The sequence below is a fragment of the Zonotrichia leucophrys genome, chromosome 24 (genome assembly GCF_028769735.1).
Source record: "Zonotrichia leucophrys gambelii isolate GWCS_2022_RI chromosome 24, RI_Zleu_2.0, whole genome shotgun sequence".
Classification (NCBI taxonomy): Eukaryota; Metazoa; Chordata; class Aves; order Passeriformes; family Passerellidae; genus Zonotrichia; species Zonotrichia leucophrys.
Window position 1 is genome coordinate 3,225,372 of NC_088193.1, and position 14,141 is coordinate 3,239,512.

Here is a 14,141-nt window from a genome sequence, read left to right on the forward strand (position 1 = left end):
AGAGCTCAAAATAGACCTGGGATGAAGTGAGGGTCACAGTTACACCTCATAACCCACCTGGGGTGAGGGGAACACCACAGTGAGACCTGAAAACACACCTGGGATGGAGGGAACACCAGAGTGAGATCTCAAAATAGACCTGGGATGGAGGGAAGGCCACAGGGAGACCTGAAAACACACCTGGGATGGAGGGAACACCAGACTGAGACCTTAAAATAGACCTGGGATGAGGGGAACACCGCAGTGAAACCTCAAAACACACCTGGGCTGAAGGGAACACCACAGTGAGACCTCAAAATTAACTTAGGATGAAGGAAAGGCCACAATTACACCTCAGAACACACCTGGGATGGAGGGAACACCATGGTGAGACCTGAAAACACACCTGGGATGGAGGAAAGGTCACAGTGAGAGCTCAAAATAGACCTGGGATGAAGTGAGGGTCACAGTTACACCTCATAACCCACCTGGGGTGAGGGGAACACCACAGTGAGACTTGAAAACACACCTGGGATGAGGGAACACCAGAGTGAGACCTCAAAATAGACCTGGGATGAAGGAAAGGCCAAAATTACACCTCAGAACACACCTGGGATGAAGGAAAGGGCACAGTGTGAGAGCTCCTGGGGCGGGGACACCTCTCTGAAAACCCGTGTGTGTCACAGAGACAGGAGTGAGGGCACAGCTGGAGATGCAAATCCTCCATCCTGCTCCACACCTGAACCATCACAACAAAGTGGGAGCCCAAAGGCAGCTCCAGGTTCTGCTGCTGGCAGCACCTCCAAGGGCTGGATGGCATTTCCATCCCCACAGCCCATCCAGCCAAAATGTCAAAAAAACCCCAGAGTTCCTCCCCAAACTTGCTGTGTTTTCATCAAAGCTCTTTATGTAGCTGCAAGGCACTGGAGACATTTACAGCTGAATTTTTTTTAATTCTGCATTCAGTGGAGTTCAGCCATCAATGAAAAAAGAAAAGGGGAAAGAAAAATTTGTGACCACAAGGGACTCTGTCAAATATTCCTGCTGCTGTCCTGGAGCATGGAAAAGCGAATCTGCTGCAGCACACAGGTCTGACTATTTGCATTTTTAATAATTCAAGAGTTTAATTAGTATCATGCCCTTAATCAGAGGCTGAAAATACAGCTGAAGTCATCAGAGCTTAATTAGTTTAAAAAAAAAATAAAAAATGATTCTGCAGTGAAAATGACTCGACTAACACGGAGCTCTGTCCTCAGCTTTGGGCTTCAAATCAGCTTTTACCTGTTGCTTCTGATTATTTCAGCCCATCTCAGAATCACTTAAAATCCTCAAAAAAATCAGTTCTGTTTGTCCCTATGAAGTCTTCCACAGCTTTCTTGAACTAGACTCAGGAAAAACAAAAACAAAAACAAAAAAAAAAAAACAAAAAAAACCCAAAAAAACAAAAAAAAAAAAATCCCAAAAAAACTCCAAAAAACACCACCAAAAAAAAAAAAACCACCAAAATCAGTTGGAAGATAATAAATTAAATTAAACCAGGTGTATCCCATAAGCTGCATGTGAAATTCCCCTCAGCAGGAAATAAAACATCCATGAGTGTCTCTGGATCTTCAGTCAGGTCAGCAGGAACACATCCCTGAGGGGGAATCACTGGATGGGCAGAAAAATCCAAAAATCCCCTTTTAGCATCAGGACTGGGAGCTCAGACTGGTCCCAGTGAAGCCTGGGAGGTTTTCAGGGGAATTATCCCAGTTTGGGATGACCAAATCCAAAATCCAAAATCCAACCCCATCCCTTCCCTCCCTGCAGCTTGGTGGGGTTGTACAGGACATCCTGGATGGGCTTTCCCAACAATATTCCATTTATTGCTGGAGTTCATCACTGCCCAGGGCCGTGGAGACTGCGCACACCCCCAGGCTCCAACACGGATTAGTGAAATTCATGGAAATTAGGCCAAGCCCAGGCAATTAAATATGCTAATCCGGATGCAACTTGCAGTTCAGGAAGTCAGGCAGCCTCATGCCCTTCCACCTCTGATTTACTCAGAAAAAGGAAGCCAGAAAAAGTTCTCCCCGTGCCAAAACTGTCCCCTGGCTCTCAGCATTAGTGAGAATTGCAGTAAATCCTTTTTTTTTTTGGCAGGAGGAGGGGGGATAGATTTTCCCTCAGTATTTTCCCTCAGTAATGATATCACAGCTGCTGCTTCTTTCCCTCTGCAGCTCCTGAAGCTCTGGGGAACCTCCCAGCTCGGTGTGCCCTCAGAAAAATCCAAAATAAATCAGTGAAACCCACTGGAAGGTGATAGCAATCACCAAATTCCATTTAGCATGGAATTAGGAGTCCAGTCACTGATGTACTAGGAAAGGTCTGCCTGGATCAGACTGAAAAAAATTGGTTTTTTGGGAGCACTGGGCCAGAGGAAGATGCTGGAAACTCAAGATGGAAAAATGGAAGTTGGTTTGTCTGCAAGGAAAGTTTCCTGTAGCCCCAGCACAGTTTGATTTATTCCTGACACTCCTGGGGAATTATATATATATATATATATATATATATATATACATATGTGTGTGTGTGAATATATATATATATAATGTATATATGTATATATACATATACATATATACACATATATATACACATATATATAACACATATAATATTATATATGTATATATATGTAATATTAAATGGTTATAAATGTTTATATAAATTTTATTTTAAAATATTAATTTTATCTATAAAAATTATATATATTTTTATATATAAAAATATATATTTATATTTTATTTTATATATTTTATTTTATAAAATCTTTATTTTATATATTAATTATTATATTTAAAAGTAAATAAATATATATATGTATATAGATACATATATGTATACACATATATATACACATATATATACATATATATATGTATGTATGTGTATATATATATAGATAATGGTTTAAATTTTTATATTTATTTATTTTATATATTAATTTTAATATTTAAATATAAATAAATATAAAATGGGCTTATAATTGGAAATAAATTTAAAATAAATACCTTATAAATAAAATGCATATAAATTAATTTAACATAAATACATTTTATTCTGTGTCCTCGTTCCCTGCTCAGCTCCTGACCAAAGGAGCAGCGTTTGCCCTGGAGTTTCTGCTTTACCTGCCACAGGAATCTCCCCCTGCTCCTGAAGGTGTTCAGGGCCTTTGCTGCAGAGCAGAGGACAAGATGACAAACGAGCCAGCCCTCAGCACAGGAATGCAAGAGAGTCTCAGCTATTTTTAATTAAGAAGCGATGACAGCTGACTGAATTCCCTGACAGCGCAGTGAAGGCTCCCTGACCCAGACACCACGGGCCACCCTCCTGTTGGAACCAGGACATTGCTCTGGCTGCCCTGGAGGGCTCCAGACCCTGGCAGGAGGCTCAGAGACCTTGGCATGGAGGGAAAACCACCTGAGCCTTGGATTTTAACCCATGGAAACAATTCCCAACTTTGTGTGAGCCACAAGAGTCTGAGTAGAATGTTAGTGAATTTATCACAGGGTGAAAATGTAGAATTTTGGGGTTGTTAGAATGGGGGTTCAAGAGGCAAGATGGAGGAATCTGAGCAAGTCCTGTCCTCCTTTTTGTTCTTCTTGTCCTCCATCTTCTGCTGTGATGTTGGCACCTTTGGATTGGTTTAGAGTAGAAGCTCACTGTCTAACATAGATGACAGGTGTTGGGAAGTTATGGTAAATAATGAACACGTAGTTTTTAGTATAAAAAGATAACACCAGTGTGCCTCAACCCGACCTGCCAGACAGATCTCAGCAGGTCAGAGAAAGAATGTCATAGATAAGAGAAAATAACCTTGAAAACCAGAACTGAGGAATCCCAACTTCTTTGAGCATGAGGCTGGAGAAAAAAACTTTTTAATACCTCAGGAGCCATTCCAACAACTCAAAACCTGAGACCCTCTGAAGGTGGGTTCCCATCAGTCCCGCTGGTGCTGCTGTTATTTATAATATAAACTATAAATTTAAATTATGAAATTATAATTTATCTGTGCATGCCCTCTGCACAGATGCAGGGCTCCCCAAAGCCACCAGCCTGAAGACCCTGCCAGAAACGTGGCCAGGCTGAGCAGCAGGAGGAGGAGCAGGTGAGGGGAGGACAGCCAAGGTCACCCTGCTGGAAGCGCCAGTGCTCGTCTCTAAGAAATGTTCTGGAGGTTTGGACAAATTCAGCTGTTATTTTCATTTTTTTTTAGTTGGTTAAAGCAGTGGTGGATTGAGCAGGGGAGAGGCAGAGAGGCACAAAGAGCAATTCCTGGTGTAAGGGACAAGGCAGGACGGGCTTTTCTCAGGGACGGGTTTTTGTCACCCACAGGTCACAGGGAGGGTTTAACTGGGAATGACCAAAGTGAGCTGGATTGTGAAGGGCAGGGATTCACCTGGCTTCATGCAAGGACTCTGTGGCAGAGGTGGGAGCACAGCCCAGGCGTCCAGCTCGCCCTGGCACAAAAGTGGCACCAGACAGCCCTGGGAAGGTGTCAAGAGGAAAACACCAAGCACAAATAGAGAATATGAAACTCCCTTTTGTTCTCTCACAGCAGCGAATCCAGCAGCTGATCTCTTTACCTGGAGCTCACTTGTTGGTTTTAGCAGGGAGATAAAGGAAAGGTTCCCTTCCAGCCTTTCCAGAGGGCCTCAGGGAGGAGGGATGAGGCAGCAAAGTCACCCAGATCACGTAGGAACTTGGCACGAGCGAGACAAATCCATTAAGGGCCATCATCAGGAACTTTCCAGGCTGGCTGCAGGCTGGGAGGGGGCAGAGCTGCTCGGTGCTGTTGCTAAGAGAGCCCCCCCAGCCCTGCTGTGCCAGCCCAATCCTCGGCTCCCTCCTCCCATTGGCTCCGCAGCCGCATCGAACCATCCTGACAGCTTCTCCTCCTCCTCCTCCTCCTCACCCTGCCGCCTCCTGCCTATGGCCTATTACCAGCCAGCCAGCCACGGAATCAATACTTTGTGCATTTGCATTTGCATTCCAGCCCTGCCTGCCCGTGTCCCTGCATCCCCAGCCGTGCCCACGGAGAGCAGCGGTGCCAGGCTGGCACCTGCAGTGCCACAGCCAGCAGCACCCAAGGACCATCAGCATCCTGACGGTGCTCACAGGGGTTCTTGGATGAGGGGAGAGATGAGGATCTGACTCCATGTTTCAGAAGGCTGATTTATTATTTTATGATATATATTGCATTGAAACTATACTAAAAGAATAGAAGAAAGGATTTCATCAGAAGGCTGGCTAAGAATAGAAAATGAAAGAATAACAAAGGTTTGTGGCTCGGCTCTCTGTCTGAGCCAGCTGACTGTGATTGGCCATTAATTAGAAACAACCACATGAGACCAATCCCAGATGCACCTGTTGCATTCCACAGCAGCAGATAACCATTGTTTACATTTTGTTCCTGAGGCCTCCCAGCTTCTCAGGAGGAAACAATCCCAAGGAAAGGATTTTTTATAAAAGATGTCTGTGACACTGCCAGGGCTCTGCTCAGGGCCACCTTCTTCCCATCAGCCTGGCTGAGCTGGTGTCCCCAGCTCGGTGCTCGCTGGAAAGTGTCACAGCACATTGAGTGATGCCATCTGCAGTGAGATTTTAGGAAGTTTCTTGGTCTGAGGGGATCTGGGAACATTCTGGAGCAGGCAGGGAGTGTGGGAACACACCCCAAAGCCACAGAAAGCTTCCCTGGCTGGAGCAGGGGCTGCTTGGGCACTGCCAGGCTGCAGAAATTTGGGAGCAGGGACATCCTGGTGGTGGGCAGTGAAGCTCAGCAGCACTGGGACAGCTCAGCAATCCAGGTCAGGATTTGGGAGCAGGCACAGGGAAGGGACAGAAAAGTTGGGACAGGTTTCCAGCACCCAGCAAAACAGGCCAGGACTGACAGTGGGCATCAAGGAAACACCAAACACCCAAATATTGTCCCTGGCTTTGGGACAAAATGGGAGAAAGGGCTCACTGAGCGGTGACAGAGAGCTGGGGACCAGGACAGGGTGAGTAACCCACAAACAGAGCCAGGCAGCTGATGAGCTGTCCCCAGGCACACTGGGACACCAGTGGGCAGCAGCCCTGTGGATGTTTGCCTTCCCCACTCAGGTGAGTCACATCCGGACTGAGGAAGAAAAACTGGAGTTTCCTTTTCTGTCCAGGACAGCAAGAGGTCAATGAACCCAGCACAGCCATCCACAGTCCCCTAAATACCAGATTTTCCCATCCTGGACCTTCCCCTTTCTCTCTGCCACAGTTAGGCAGAGTTCTAACCCGGACTGTTGTAAAATAACACAAATTGTTGATCAGGACAGGAAAATCTCCTCAGAAAATTTCCACTGCTAAACCTATTTATTTGTGTCAGGGGTGGGGGTGGCCGGACACAAACCACCAGGTCAGTTTAAAAAAAAATAAAGTGTGACCTGTAAATGAATAAAGCATTTTTTTCTGAAATCCCCAGGGATGGTTCCTTTAATATGAGATGGAACTTGGGAGTTGAAAGGAGGAGAGAGAAGAAAAGAGCGCGCATAAAAATCAGGTTCAAATCCCTGCTTGGCCTCACTCAGCAAAGAGCTCTGAATTAGGTCTGAAGTTACTGAAACACTTCAAATATTTTGGGATCTCTCTGCAGTTCCTATGATCTGAGTTTCATCCTGAGGCAGAACAGCAAGAATGTTCTGAGCTCCCAAAACCGGCCACGACTTTGGACAAACGAATTAAACCCAGCTTCAAAACAAATCTGATTTTTTATTTTTTGGAGTTTCTGCGGTGTGGAGATGTCTGCCCTGTGATTCCTGCCAGTTGTGTGTGCTCACACATGGGAGAGAATTAATGGGCTGGAAGGAGAGCTGCAGTTATTTTTCTATCTCTGCACCATGTGAGGCTCTCCCTGTTGCCTTGAAGAGAAGCATGAAATTAAGCAAAAGCCAGGATGATGAAATGAACCCAAATAAGAACTTTACTGTGAGCTAAACCTGTTGTGGCTACTCAAGACAAAACCTCTGAATGCAGCTTTTCTGATCAATAAAAGCCTTTTAAATAAAATGAAATCTCTCAGAGTAATTTTAGGGTAAATGTTCCTGTACGAATCTTTTCCTGATGGAATCTTTTCCATCCTTGACATCCTGGCTCCAAATTCTTCTCCTTCCTGTTACTTCCTACAGGAACATTCACCTGGACATGTTAGGTTTGTTGTAGATGAGAAAAAAAAAAAAAAGAAAATTCAGATTCTTACCAGGAATAGGGAAATATCCAGCAGGAGTCAGAGCTGGGATGGAGCACCTGCAGAAACAGCAAGGAGATGAAGATGAAGGTGAGGAATAATGTGATTAATATTGAGAATATCCGCCTGATATGATGGAAACCCTAATCCAGCAGAGGGAAATTCGTGTCCATGGCTGAGTTTCCCTTTTCAGGATGGATTTGCCTCCAGCCCAGCATTCCAGGATTCCTCTCCCCACCTGCCTGGCACAGCTGATGGAGAACAGGAGCCAAGAAACCTGAGAGCCATTCCTGAGCCAAGGACTGTTCCCAGCTCCCTTCTGCCTTCAGATTCCCCGTTCAAAAGATAAAACCCCCAAAATATTCATTTTCACATCTCCCTTGTCTCAACGGCCATTGAAATATCAGCTGCCTTGGATTTTTTGTTCTAAGAACTGGTTTTCCATGTGCATTTTGGAATTTTTGACAGGAAAAAACAAGCCAGGGCTGCAACCCTGAAGGGATTTGGTCCCTGCCTGTTTGCTCCTGGTTTGCTCCCCAGCCCCATTTCCGTGGACACAATTCCTCAAGAAGCTGGGATGGGTAATAAAGCCAAACCACAGGAACTGTCCCCATCACTGCTGCGTTCCTCTGATGCCAAAATCTCTCCAAACTTCAATTTCATCTTGAAGTAGTCCAGGACAAGGTGTTATAATCCCATTTTGGTGTTATAAAGAGGTGCAGCAGAGTGCTAAGGATTGTTCCAGGCCATAAAAACAGCAGAAAAAAATAAAACCAAAGCCCTGATTCCTGATCCAGAGCCATTTCCTCCATCCCAGTGGAAAACATTGTTTCCTAGGATGACTAAAAATGTTGGGATCTCCTGTGAAATCGAGTGGGATGCCTAAAATTTGAGGTGAAACAACCAGCCCAGCATGGGAAACTGTAAAAGGGGATAGAATATCCCAACTTCCTGAGCTCTGCTCCCATAAACGGCTTCACAACTTGTTTCCCACACAGGCACCTGGATTTGGGGCCAGGGAATAAGAGTTTGTGCATGGTCCTGTTTTCCCTTTCCCTTTCCATCCATCCATGGCCAGAATGTAAAATCCATGTGCAGAAATATCCCTGTGCATATCCAAGGTATTAAAATCAGAAGGGACTTTGATGTTGGACTCGAGGAAACGCTGCTGACACCGCGCAGAGCTGTGGGAATGAGCTGCCTGCTCAGAAATCCAAGGGTTTGGGGGACAGACCTTCCCCTCAAGGCGCTGCTTCCCACCCATCACCTGCTCAGCAAAATCAATTTCCCATGGTTAAACCTTGGCCTCTTTTTTGGGTTTGCGCCACCCCATGAAACTGTCCCAATATCACCACAACAGCCCAGAGTAATTCAAATTTTGGTAATTAGAGACATATCTGGATGCCTTTGGTACCAAACCAATTCTCCCACAAATAACCCTTAAAGCAAAATAAATCAAAAAGAATAAGCAAGAAAAAAACAACTCCCTGCACTCATTTGTTTAGGATGACAGATCAACAAACACAGGCGTGTTATTTATTTATTTTTTTCCTTCACAAGCAGCTTTTTATATCTCCTGACCCAAAATAAGCCCAGCCCCAGCTGCAGTGCCATGTCAAACAGTAATTACTCTATAAAAGGCTGACCAAATGGGGATATTGGTGGGCCAGAGGTGCAGAATTATTTTAGGATCACACAGACTTTCTCTGGGAGTGGTGAGAGGAGCTGTGGGCACGGTGGTGCACCTAAAAAACCAACAAACACCAGAGGGGGTTTTATTTCCTGCTTGTTCCAAGCCTCAGCGCCTGGTGTGAAATGGCTTTCCCAAATTTCAGCTCAAGGGAAAAGCAAGAAAAAAAAAATAAAAATAGAAGTGAGATCTGTTTACTCCTCCGAAAAAGAGGCTTTGCTCTGTGACAGGTTTGGAATTCCTGCTGAACCTCACCAAGCAAAATCCTTGGAATATTTCATTCTGCTGAGAGGAAACAAAAAATAATTTAAAAAAATAATATTAAATCAAGTCTCATAGAATTCCCAGAATAGTTGGAGGAGACCTCAAAACTCATCCACTTCCATGACAGGGACACCTTCCTCTACCCCTGGTTGTTCAGATCTCCATGCCTTTGCTCCTGATTTTTTGGCAATATTTTGGCAATATTTTGGCTCCCTGAATCCTTCCTGCTGAGCTCCTGATTTAGGAGCCCCTAAATCCCAAATCCCCCAGACCTTCAGGAACCTGAATCCCGTGGGAAGATGGGGAATTTCTGGAGAATCCTAGAGAGGGTCACTGTTTGAGAGGGACAGTGCTTGGCTCAGGAACTTGCTCCTGGTTTTTGGCCATATTTTGGCCATATTTGGACAATATTTGGCAATATTTTGATAATATTTAGGCTCCCTGGATCCTTTCTGCTGAGCTTCTGATTTAGGAGCCCCTAAATCCCAAATCCCCCATCCCCTCAGACCTTCAGGAACCTGAATCCTGTCTCCTGCCTTGTGGGGAATCCTAGAGAGGGTCAGTGTTTGAGAGGGGCAGTGCTTGGTTCAGGAACTTGCTCCTGGTTTTTGGCAATATTTTGGCAATATTTGGACAATATTTGGACAATATTTAGGCTCCCTGGATCCTTCCTGCTGAGCCTAAAGGAGCAGGAATCCCTAAATCCCTACTCCTTCAGGAACCTGAATTCTGTCACTCTGTGGGAGGCTGAGGAATGTCTGTGGGGAATCCTAGAGAGGGTCAGTGTTTGAGAGGGGCAGTGCTTGGTTCAAAAACTTGCTCCTGATTTTTGGCAATATTTTGGCAATATTTAGACAATATTTAGGCTCCCTGGATCCTTCCTGCTGAGCCTAAAGGAGCAGGAGCTCCTAAATCCCAAATCCCTCAGACCTTCAGGAACCTGAATCCTGTGGGAAGATGGGGAATTTCTGGAGAATCCTAGAGAGGGTCAGTGTTTGAGAGGGACAGTGCTTGGTTCAGGAACTTGCTCCTGGTTTTTGGCAATATTTTGACAATATTTATATACCCTGAATCCTTCCTTCTGAGCCTAAAGGAGCAGGAGTCCCTAAATCCCAACTCCCCCATCCCCTCAGACCTTCAGGAACTGAATCCCGTGGGAAGATGGGGAATTTCTGGAGAATCCTAGAGAGGGTCAGTGTTTGAGAGGGGCAGTGCTTGGTTCAGGAACTTGCTCCTGGTTTTTGGCAATATTTTGGCAATATTTAGACAATATTTAGGCTCCCTGGATCCTTCCTGCTGAGCTCCTGATTTAGGAGCCCTTAAATCCCATCTACCTCCGACCTTCAGGAACCTGAATCCTGTGGGAAGATGGGGAATTTCTGGGGAATCCTAGAGAGGGTCAGTGTTTGAGAGGGGCAGTGCTTGGCTCAGGAACTTGCTCCTGGTTTTTGGTCATATTTGGCAATATTTTGACAATATTTATATACCCTAATCCTTATTTAGGACAATATTTAGGCTCCCTGGATCCTTCCTGCTGAGCCTAAAGGAGCAGGAGTCCCTAAATCCCAACTCCCTCAGACCTTCAGGAACCTGAATCCTGTCACTCTGTGGGAGAATGGGGAATTTCTGGGGAATCCTAGAGAGGGTCACTGTTTGAGAGGGGCAGTGCTCGGTTCAGAAACCCTGCAGGAATCAGTGGAACTTTTCCAGCTTCCAAAACATCCCTCCTCCTTCTGCCCCGGGCAAACAGGGCGAAAAAGGAAAGTGGTTTAGTGAGTAAGAACACAGCAAATTCAAAATAGAAGCAGAGGGGATTAAAGCAAATACCCAGAGTGTCCCAAGCTGTGTTTACTGCCCAAATCCTGTGGTAATTCCTGCTTTTTTCAGGGGGTTTTTCCTGTGGTGGAACTTTGGGATTTAACTTGGCCACTGCAGTTCCCAGGAGGGAAAAGCTTCTCAAAGCCATCCTCGAATCTCAGAGCCCAAGGCACCAACCTGCACATGGAATTTTGCTGGAAGGGCTGGGAGAAAGTGACAGCATCTGCCTGATGTGAAATTCCCATCCTTAATTAGGGATTTCAAAAATAAATCCAGTTTTCCGAGCAGGATGGTGGGTGTAAAAAAAATAAAAAAATGAAAATAAAGGGAGGTTTTAATGATCTCAGTGAGAATCAAATTTTCCACTTAATATGTGTTTTTGCACCCGGGAATTTCGTAAAATCAAGGAATTATTTGAGTTGGAAGGGTCCTTAAAAATTACCCATTTCCCATCCCTTAATTTCAATTTAAAAAATTGTGGCAGCAGTGGGTTTGTGTGATAAAAATATTACACAAATAAATCTGAGTTTAAAAGTTCCTGAGCTCTGAATTCTCAGTTCAATTCCCAGCTGGCACAAGGAACAAAAGGCTGATCCTGGAACATCTCACCTGGACACAGCTCCTGCTCAGGCTGGTGGCCAGTGGGAAGGAGATTTGGGTTTGGGATGGCAGATTTTCTGTGTGCTTCTCAAAAAAGGCTTCACCAGCACTGGCAGACCCTGCAAAAGAAGGGAATTCATGGTGAAATTAGAAATTATCTCCAGATTTTCCTCAGCTGCTGAGTGATGGAGAGCCCAGCTCTTGTCATGTGCTGGGAGTGGCCTCAATGTGAATATTTTCTTTATTTCTTTCCTCTTTGGATATCTCTGATTATGAAACATTCCTCTGAATATAACTGAGGTAAGAACAACACAGAAATTGCAGGATAGTTAAAGAAAATAATGGAGAATAAATCCGCACACCCTGTGTTCCACAGTGCTGGGGTTATTCCTTCTCCCTCAGTCTGCCACCAGCACTCGTCTACATGGGAGAAAAGGAATTGAAATTAAATTAAATTAGATTAAATACCATGTCTTGTTCACTATTAACACCTCCTAAACAGTGCTGAACCTCTCACTTTGTGCCATAACCCAGATTTTAGGGACTATAAAGAACTGGCAGCAGGCTCAGACCTGGGCTAAGCTCTGAATTTAAACCCAAGCCATACAAACAGCACCCAAAACCCCAAATTCTGTAAAAGTTACCCCGGCCCCAGACGCTCCTGGCAGACTGTAAAGGTGAGAGATGTGACAGATGGCTGCTCCTGATGCAGCACCTCTGTACAAATATTGTACTGTGCAAATATTCATCAGCTCGTTCCTGCCACAGCCGTGTCAGGTAAGATCATTAACACCACCCCTAATTTCCCTGATAAGTAGGCTGAGACAGGAGGGTGGAGAGCAATGTCTAAACTGAAGCAGTGAGTAACAAAGAGAGCTCTGAGCCACCCTCCCCTCTCAGAGTCCATGCAGGGCTTTCATTTTTTATTTTTTTTCCCCTGTTTAATTCAAAAAAATGAAATCTTTGGGACAGTTTGACCCCGTGCCAGCTGAAGTTTGACAGCAGAAAAAAAGCAAACAAACAATGGATTTCAGCTCACACCAGAACTAATGAAGCATTGATGTTGCACTGAAATGGGGCTTAGCTTAAGTATCCATTTTTAACTCTCAGCTGAAGTGAAAACATTAATTCATGCAAATCAATGTTCCCTAAACAATAATTTTCCTCTAGAACGTTTCTTCTTTTTTAACATAAACTCTTATCTAACAGAACCCATTTAAAGGATTATATCTGCAGAGTTCAGCAATTAGCTCTGTAAATTGTTTTCCTTGAGTGTAGGGAAGGTTCCATTACACAGTGAAATATAAAGTGTATGCTATAGTCCATGAAAACCTCTCTTGGAACGATGATTATCCTTCAAAAAGGCTGGGATGAGGGCCAGATTACCAGAAAGAACTCAAGTTCTGTTTGTACACCCAAAGTCCCCCTTTATTTCATCTAAGTATCCGCTTGCAGCCCATCTTCAGGGGTTTTGAAAGGTAATTGCTTCTGTGGAACACCCACAGGTCGAGTTTTCCCTAAAACACAGCCCTGAAAATCCACTCTGAGGGATAAACAAGCAAATAGGAAAGGGGTGCACAGAAACAGGGGAGGATGGGCATCAAACAGCCAAAAAAAGGTGGGAAATGGCACTGAGGGTGCTTCAGGTGCTGCTGGAAGTGAGGATGGAGAGGCTCCTCCTCATCCGACTGCAAATCCAGAAAATCTCCAACTGCAAATCCAGAAAATCTCTGAAAAGATTTGTAGAACAAAAGTGCACAGGTGCAAAAGATGGCTGGAAGTCACCTGAACCATCACTCAAATAATGGATTAACTAAAAATGGAATCAAGCTTGAAGATCCTCAGGATTACAGAGATGCCACAGCCTCGCTGAGCTGCACCCCCCTCCCAGGTCTGGGGCTCCTCCTCTCCTTGAACCCAACCAGAATTTCTCCTGGAGTGACAGAAGGGTTTTTTCCTGTGGTTTGAAGGCAGCTTCGTTCAATCAGGGCACTCACAGGTGGCACCACCACGACACCCTGAGCCTCAAGATCCTCCTTGGCACAAAGCACAGCCCCTTCTCCTTGATTTCCATGGATGCCTTGGTCAAAGAGTTGTATCCATCCACCCATGGATCCATCATCCATCCATCAGTCCATCAATCAATCCATCCATCATCCATCCATCCCTCCATCATCCATCATCCATCCATCCATCCATCCATCCATCCATCCATCCATCCATCCATCACCCATCTATCCATCATCCATCCATCCATCCATCATCCATCCATCCATCCATCCATCCATCCATCCATCACCATCCATCCATCATCCATCCATCCATCATCCATCCTCCATCCATCATCCATCCATCCATCATCCATCCATCATCCATCCATCCATCCATCCATCCATCCACCCATCCATCATCCATCCACTCCATCATCCATCATCATCCCATCCATCCATCCCTCATCCATCCATCATCCATCCATCCACCCATCCATCAATCCATCATCATCCATCCATCATCCATCCATCCCATCCATCC

General features: G+C 44.9%; 1 long non-coding RNA gene across 1 annotated transcript in view; it reads right to left on the reverse strand.

The window, feature by feature from the left end:
- Window positions 1-11,721, reverse strand: part of LOC135457434 (uncharacterized) — an 80,573-nt gene extending 68,852 nt beyond the window's left edge. Inside the window, exons 1-2 of the long non-coding RNA XR_010442731.1 lie at window positions 11,619-11,721; window positions 7,250-7,296 (exon numbers count right to left, since the gene is read on the reverse strand). This is a non-coding gene — a long non-coding RNA (uncharacterized LOC135457434). The remainder of the gene's footprint in view (window positions 1-7,249; window positions 7,297-11,618) is intronic.
- Window positions 11,722-14,141: the final 2,420 nt, after the last annotated feature.